This window comes from Porites lutea, chromosome 1 (genome assembly GCF_958299795.1).
Source record: "Porites lutea chromosome 1, jaPorLute2.1, whole genome shotgun sequence".
NCBI lineage: Eukaryota > Metazoa > Cnidaria > Anthozoa > Scleractinia > Poritidae > Porites > Porites lutea.
The window spans coordinates 11265722-11274607 of record NC_133201.1 but is presented as its reverse complement, the minus strand read 5'-3'; the positions used below and the strand labels follow the sequence as shown (position 1 = coordinate 11274607).

General features: G+C 38.6%; 1 long non-coding RNA gene across 1 annotated transcript; it reads left to right on the top strand.

Moving 5' to 3' along the window:
• The first annotated feature begins 1708 nt into the window (after positions 1-1708).
• Positions 1709-3760, top strand: LOC140944883 (uncharacterized). The gene is made up of 3 exons (XR_012166699.1): positions 1709-1876; positions 2101-2250; positions 2623-3760. It is a non-coding gene; the product is annotated as an uncharacterized lncRNA (long non-coding RNA).
• Positions 3761-8886: the final 5126 nt, after the last annotated feature.

The following is an 8886-nucleotide window of genomic DNA, read 5'->3' as shown; positions in this document are numbered from 1 at the left end:
CCTTTTTTGTCCAGTGTAGGATTCAGAGGACAATTGAAATCACCTCCAATCACAATATTTTCTTCTGAATCTAAATTTTCGGTCTGCAGCTTAGATAACACATTTTTGAGGAATTTAATGATGTCTTCGTCTTTGTTTGGTGCATAAATGTTTACGAGAACATACATTTTATCTTTGATAGCGGCTTTAACAACGATATACCTCCCCGATGTATCTACAATTTGAGAGTGGATAACGCAATCAAGACCTTTTTTGATTAAGATTGCAGCACCTCGAGAGTTTGAGCTCCCATGGGAGCAAATAAGTTCTGCACCCCATTCGTTTTTCCATTTTAACTGTGTTGACAATGTCGAATGAGTTTCTTGCAGGAATATTATATCCGAGTTTCGTTTTCGACACCACGTGAAAATTGTTCTCCTTTTTCTGAAATTGCTTAGTCCCCTCGCATTGAGAGATAGTAGATTAAGAGAATGATCGGTCATTAGAGCTGAATCGGGGAAGTGGTATTATAGAAGAAGTCATACACTGTAAAAACAGACCAGTTATGGTAACTATATTAAAAGGTTATAACCAGTTGCAAAAGGTAATTTTAACCTAAAATAAACTAGTTAAAATCGTAACCTTTATGTTATTGGTTAGATTAACCAATGATCAGCAGTTGTTGTGACGGTTATAATTCCGTTAGAATATCGACTGGTCAAAATAACTTTTCAAAGCAGTCAAAATAACGAAACCAAATGGTTAAGCAAATGGTAAAAATGTGCATCTAACCTGAAATCAATTGGTTAAAATCTTTTATTAACTATTTGTTGGTCATGACTAACCAATAATGATCTGTTATTTAGAGCTATGAAGTAGGTTAAACACTGAATGGTCAAAACTGACTTTTCCGAGGGGTTAAACTGAACGGAAAACCACAGAAGGAAATGGCTACACAAACGGCGGGTATGAGTTTACAACAACAGATCATAAAAGCCTTGTACCCAACCTTCAACGCTGACTTTTCCCTTACGCTGAAGAAAGAACAAATAATCAGCATTTATTATGGGATTTAGGATAGGTTAAGACTGAATAGCCAAATCAACTTTCCCCAACAGTTAAAATATTTTAAATGACTTGCATCCAACTCGCGAGTCTTGCTTCAATGACTGGGCTGGTACGCGCGCGCGAGAGGCGAAGTCGCGTGACGCGAGGACTATTTTCTTCTCTGACGTTTCCCTCGACGGACTAGCCGAGAGAAATAATCGTCATCTAGGTGAAATGATTCTTCACGATGTCCTGTACAGGTTATGTCATTCAAATCAATGCTGAGCACCTCGAAAAGCCAACAGCTATCCTTGCGTATTTTCAAAAAATACTTTCGTGTTTGTCACCGGTCACAAAATTCCAGCGGGTTTCCGGTATTTGTCTTAAGTGACCTAAAGTAACTCTATTTCGTCACGTCACGAACCCTAAATGGCGTTAAATGTTCTCAGTAAATTAAAAACCTTACTCAGTAACCTTTTTATAAGCTTAAACTATTTCATGGTTGGAAACATGTGAGGCGAGTTTACTGAGTTTACTCGAAAAACAACTAAGGGTTTTTAGAAAATGTTGCATTGTTTCCTGTCAACTGTAGTATGTTACTTAACACCTTGACGTTAATCTACTTAGCTAGCCAATGAGAGACTTGGAATTTCAAAATCAATGCCAAATTCGGCCTCATAGTTCAGTTTTTTAGTTTAACCGCCTTGCGCCAAGCTGAAGTCAGTACTCTTGGTTCATCGCTGCGAAAAGAAACATTTTATATTTCGCCTGGATAAAGCCCTTCAGTTAAAAGTCAATAGGAGCTCGTTTCTTAGTCACGGACAGCAATGGAGATGTGGCAAGTAAAAAGGTAATGTGATTTCAAATTTATGCAAGTCCGAAGATACCCTGCGAGCAGAGTCTCCTTCGATCTTCCTAGATAAGTCGACTTATCTTGGATGATCGAAGGAGACTCTGCTCACAGGGTAGTCGGAAGACAACGTCTTCAGAATAGATTACTCGCTTGAATTTCAGTCTTTACTGCTTCTACAAAATTCTCAGCTAACGAATACCTTGAAAATCTTTTATTCAAAGGAGGATGATAAGAAGATCATGACAGAATTTACTTCAGTTGACCGCCTGAAACAGATAAGCAAAATATCTGCCCCGTCAACTAAAGACAAATGAACACAGGCAAAATCTCGAAGACTTGCTTCACCGACCTTCACTGAAACAGCATGACCGGTATGTATTGCTTATTTTTAAACAGAACTCTTAATCCGTTTTAAAATTATCTTTTTGCAAATAAATAGACGCGTTTTAAGACAACCCCACACACTCGCGTGGCCCTTTAAAGTTTTCTAAATGTTCAGTACAGTTGCATAGATTTTCCGGTCTTCGGATGACCATCTTAATTGCAATATTGTACTGCAGTTACAGAGCTATCATACGCTATTACCAAGCTTTTTTTTTAAATGTAGCTTTGAGTCGCGCATTGCTTACGATGACCACGCACACGCGTGCTTGCGTGTTCCCCACAGGCGTATCGCTGAAAGACTGTAATTTTTCGTGCGTTAACCAGTGAACTTAAAAACGAAATATTTTCGTTTATTTCAGAAATATCACCAAATTTGAACGACTGAGGGAATAAACAACTTTGAATGAAGCTCGGCGAGTACCCATATTTTCATTACAAGCAAGACAAGTCCTGATCCGGCGGATGAGTTACCCTCAACGAGCCACTGCTTGGAATAGGATCTTTTTTTGCTTTCTAGTAGAAAAACGTGGCTTGTAGAACAATGAAGGGCAGTGGTAGTTTTTAGATCATATGCTCCGCTTCAATCATTAGCCAAACAAAGAAAGTTACATGTACAGTGGGTGAGGAGTTGACTCTTCACTGGCAAGATCTTACAATTATTATATCATTGAATCTCACGAAATTCTTAATTCCCTATGTATTTGACAAAGCAGTTTTGGCAGGAAAGGCACTTATACCTTAAGGGTTTAATTTAATCTAAGTACTGTATCACTATTGATCCTTGAGTTACTTGAATTTTTTCTGCTTAAGGATGTTTCTGTTTTACAATCATATGCCAGTGTACAAAGTCTTGTTTTGCAGTCTTGTGAGAGACATGCAGTATTCCAGTTTAAACTTGCTATAGTTTAGGAAGCAGGGCTGATTGTTTAACCATTTCTTGTCCTGCTTTAAGTACTTGTATTAAGAAACATAAGCATTTTTTACTTGCAATGTTGTATGATTATCTTTTTTATGAAGTTAGTGGTCAACTATGTTGTTTGTAGAGAACGGTTAACATAGCCATTAAAAATGTTGCTGAAGACTATTATTGTGAGGTTAATGTAATTCATTATTATCAGTTAAAACGACCGTTTTCTTCTAACCCATATGGAATGGTTAAAGCTACCACCTCTTGACTATTTTAAATGGGTTACCACAGATTCATCGCTAGTACCCAAAAAACTGGTTTACCATGACCACAAAAAATGGTTATTATAACTTATCTGTATGGGTTGAAACATATTTATCTTTTCATTTCGGTTATAACAACTAAAAATTTAAAGTTAGTTTAACCAAAAAGTAGAGGTTATGACAAACAAGTCATAAGAAGTGGCGTGGGCTGTGGTAGAAACAACCATTTTTAAGGGTTAATATAACCCATAAAGAAAAGTTATTTCAACGGGAATAAAAAATGGTTAACCTGAACTATATTTTTTTGGTTACTGTAACCTAATAAAATACGGTTACCTGGGATTCAAGCCTTAACCATTTTTTTGAGGTCACTATAACTGGTCAGATTTTACAGTGTATAAAACGAAAATGAAATCGATGGTATAGCAGAGTGCAAGAAAATATAGTGCACATAAAAGATAATATTCGCCCTAAAACAAATTATTAATCTACAGAAAAACATACAGTAACATATCAAGTAAGAAGTTTCCAGTGCACTCACATTTCTAATTAAACAAGGAGGGTTAAATAGTTTAACACTTATTACACACATAAACCTTAAACTAAACTTAACTATTGATGTGCTGTCGCGCTGTGACCGCTTTGGCTTTAGTTTCCGCTGTTTCTTGCGTCCATAATGAGACCGTAGTATGGGAGATTGGTTGTTTCTTCACCTCTGTAGATTTGCCCGTTTATAATTAGCTTATCAACTTTGAAATAGGCTGTTTGCTTTTTCTGTTTGGCCTTTTTCAAGATGGGATATAACGTTTTCTGTATTTCATCAATTTCCCGGGGGAAATCATTCGCGATTGAAATGTTAGTGTTTTTCAAGTTTTTAACAAAAGACCAAACATACTCCTTGTCTTGAAAGAAGCTAAATTTAGCTATAATGGGCCTAGGTTCGGAGTTCTGTCCTTGACTGGTATTCTTCTTAGTAGGGATGCGGTGAACGCGTTCGAAACGGATCGGTTCGATATCTTCCTCTGGGATCTTAAGTTTATCGCGCATCATTTTTTTCAATTGATCTTCAGCAGAAGTTGACTCACCTCTTCCTTCTGGAATATTAAACACTTTTAGATTTTCACGTCTTGTGTATGCTTCTAACTTGATGTTGCGGCACTCTAGATGTTTTATTTTAGCACTGAGGTCTTCCAGATTCTTTGCGTGGGTTTCCAGTGTTGCACACGTGGCGGTTGAAGACGAATTTAGGTCGTCGATGTCGGCTTGAGCGGTGTTCAGGCTTTCTTGTAGCCTTTTATTTTCTTTTTCCAATTCTGCCACTCTACCTTGCATAGCCTCTAACTCGCCGAGTCTTATTAGCACTTTGTCGAGCTTTTCACTGACTTCATCTAGTTTAGCAAAAGCCCCACGACAATGGCCGTCGGCTTCGTCGAACGCATCTTCCCCGTCAGTCTGTGAGCCGCTTTCCCTTAACCGTTTACGACTATCGGCTCGGGCGTCTTCTTTTCCCATGTTATTTAAGCGAATGAAAGCCAAGCAGCCTTCGTTGATTACATTATTTTACAAGTTTTGAATTTCATCTAAAAGAGCTAGCAAGAACACGTCCGCCTTCGGCGAAGGCCTGGTTACATTCCCGCCAGGGAGCTTTAGCATCGACGACGGCAACGGCAGCGAAAACGTCAGTTTTAAAATGAATTCACGTTCATTCAATCTTTGTGGAGTTTATTCCAATTTGCTGAAAATAGCAAGTGTAGGCGAATTCCCTGGAGTTGATTTCTTGAGGACCGCACTCAAAATTATAAAAAAGAGATTTGTCGTCGCTTGTTTACGTCGTCCATAAAACTTGCAATTAGGCATTGTCACGTCGTAGTCGTGGAAGGACGGTAAAGAAATGTAAGAAAAAGCGTGATGCACGAGCATAGTTGTTGTTTTGCGTAATAAACCTAGCTTTTTTGACGTCCTGGTTGCCCTTCGCCGTCGTCGTTGCTATAAAAAGCTCCCTACTGTCGTCGCTAAATCGATCTGACGTAACTCTTATAGGCAGATTGTCTCTGAGATATTAGCCCAGTTATGCTCCGATGACTCCATACAAATCCTTCTAAATCTTACCTGGTTCCTAATCTTATGAACCAATGCAAGCCAAATTTAGAAGCATTTGTATGGAATCGTCACAGCATAACTGGGCTAATATCTCAGAGACAATTTGCCCCGAATTGCTAATTTTTGGCGAGAAGGCGTCTTGGACGTTGTTCTTTCAGAATATCTTAACAAATCCCATAATTTCACAAATTTCATTTTGATGACGTCATCACTTCGTTCCATGTCGGTTTCTGAAACAGCGAGCGTCCCTCACGCGTCTTTGGAAACTATCAACGCCAGAGACTCTGCTCAACCAACTGTTCTTTCTTCTGATACGTCCTTATCAAACGCTGAAACTTTGCAGTTATTTTCCCAACTTTTGGACGTCAAATTTGATCAACACCTCTTTGCTCGACTAAGTGGACGGTGCCATTAGGAACATCTCAGAAGGAAACCTTTCAGCAGCGATTTTCGAACTTCAATCGGTAAAGACACTTATTATAAAACGAAACAATCTTATTCGCTTTGCGGAATGCCGATCAGATCGAGCAGAATGGCTGGACATTTACGCATAATAATGAGCTCCCGTGGCGGGCTATTCAAGCATGAACGCCCCACGAAAATGCTAGCATAAGAGAGAAAATGAAGGAATTTGGCGAAGATCATTCACTAAAATCGGCATTTTAAAATACTCATAGTCTACTTCTTGTTTAGATAAAACAGCGGCTTTTTGCAGTTAAAGGGCTAAAAATCTTCAACGTTACGTTAAAAAAAACCCAGGAAAGTTCAACGAAATTAACTTGTAGACATTTTACTTTAAGACTCTGTTTTTTCAGTGTTTGAGTATGAGTTATAAGACAACATTAAAATTCAGTTTTGATTTTTTTTGTCGAAATAAGCGACAAACTCCGTATAAAAGAACGGATTATCGAATATGCACATCTCCCCTACACTTTGACTGCTTTTTCGCCTAAGTTTTAGCAGAAGAAGTTGTAGACTTTTACCGTTAAAAAGCTGGAGTTCAAAATTCGCGCGTGTTCAGAGTCAAGTCTTTGACTTACAGTTTAATGCACCTATCAGTGGAATGCCGTCGGAGGGGGGGGGGGGGGGGGGGGAGGCAGGGCATAGGGTGGAGATTTGACTTTTTCAAAAATTTGCAATCAAATTCCCTGCACATGGGGAAATCATTCCAGTCAAATGCAACCAAATTTCCCAACCCCATGCTGCACATTGCTGCCCATCCCAAGGCAGAACCTAAGAAAGGCACAATAAAAATATCTCCAAATAAATCTCTGCAATCTTTTATAAACGTTGCTACATAACCAAAGATACATGTTCCTGTTACAGCTGCGATTATACGTTTTAACCATAATCCGTGTTACACTGTGTAGAATACATAAACCTTTAGGAGAAAGTCCACATTTTGTAAGTCTAAGTATACCGTTCTTAGTAAAGGGTACAAAGAAAGTCAGTTTTATAAGTTTACAGTGATTGTAGCGAATGAGCCATACACTAATCAATTGTACTTGCAAAACTCGACTTGGTTTCTCCTTACTTCCGTTTACTTTGATACCATTTTTTAATTTAAGAGGTTCAATTGATCAAAAACACGTTAAAACAAACGAAAATTGAAGACAAAACAGTGAAATCCACTCAGCCTTCGCCTGTTGTCATTAGCCTCCATGACTTCCTGATCTTTTCAAACCGTGTGGCGCATGCGTGCGGCGTGGAAGCGGGAAACATATGTTCGGTCTCAGTCTTTTTCGTCCGAGTCGGCAGTCAAATATCTCCACGTCGGGCGAAGAAAGATTCAAATATCCCCTTCTCCGGGAGAACAAGATCAGTCAAATGCCCTACCCCAGGGACAACAAAGACAATCAAATCCCCACTCCATGCCCTGCCCCCCGTCCCCACCGGCTTAACATTGATAGGTGGATAACTTACAATGAATAACAATGAATAAACAATAAGTAGCTAAACTCCTTTGTTATAAACTAAATTCAGTCATCTGTCAATAGAGTGTTTATGCAAATTGGCTGGTAACTTTTTTACCAATTAAACTGCCTATACAGTAAAGCAAAAGTGAGTGTTTAAAATGTTCGCTGCTAAATATGCGCATATGTGCGATTTGCAAATTAAAGGAGAATGCAATATAAAGGTTTACCAAGAACCTTGGTAAACCTTTATACACCTATTTCAATTAAGGTTGCTCCCGTGAACCATGTTTCATAGCCTGCAGTGCACTATGGTAAACCAATTTTGTAGTGGGAAACTTAGTCTTGTTCACGTTCCTTGAAATAATGGAGACCATTTGTGAAAAGGTGTTCAAGACAGCTTTCAAGTCAAATGGCTGCTAAAACTCTTCAGCATGAGCGAGCTGAAAAATTTAATTTTTAAAATCTCATGGCAAAAAATTAGAAGCGTGTTTTACCACCTGATTAAGCTGCGTTTTTGCATGGGCCAGCCTAAAATCCATTCTGTTATTTTTTTTCACTCAGTTTTAAAATAATTGCCTCAAAAATAGATAAACACGTAGTGTTAGTTATTTATTGTTGTTCGACAAACGCCTTGAATTAGATTTTTTTCAACTCCATCCAAAATTCCCACGTGCACGAGTCAAGCAAACTCGTTGAAAATTTGCAGCATTTGGATATTACCGCAGAGAAAAACCTAATCTAAAATCACTGTCTTAAATTACAAAGCCTAGGATTCAGTGTTTTGAAATACATTGTCTTAACGTTCTACTAACATAGCATAGAAGCGTTAGCAGCGTTTGCTTTCTAGGTTAATTCTAGGTTCGTTGCGGGCAAATAATTGACTAGACTTGCTACAATAATGCACCGCGGGCTATGAAACATGGATCATGCGTCTTTCTTCTTAGAAGCAACCTTAATTGAAATAGGTGTATATAGACAGAAAACCGTTTACATAAAAACCCATAAACGGCCATAAATCGGCCCGTGGACCACACAGGAGAGATGTAACACACATTTTAAGTAAGATAAGCTGTTTTTTATTTAAATCCTTTCATTTTCGTAGGTTACAGAAACGATAGGTTTTTTTTTGCCATACAAATCCTTATATTTTGAATGTTACGCAACAATGCCGATGCTCGCCAATGCTCACATTTCAAGGTTGGGCTACGTGTGGTTTTTTCCACTTTTCCGGTTGGACTGAACCGATCCATTGAGTTTTTGACCGAAATTTCCAGAAATTTTGGTTGAATGGATCGCGCTCGATGGGACCCTGTGCACCCTGGGGACACTGAATGTTGACTGAGACCATTCTTGATCTTGGCCCAGTTCATCAGTGATACAGTTGTGAGCGATCGTTCACAGAATTGGTAAGGAACACTGCCTTAAAGAAGTCACTCT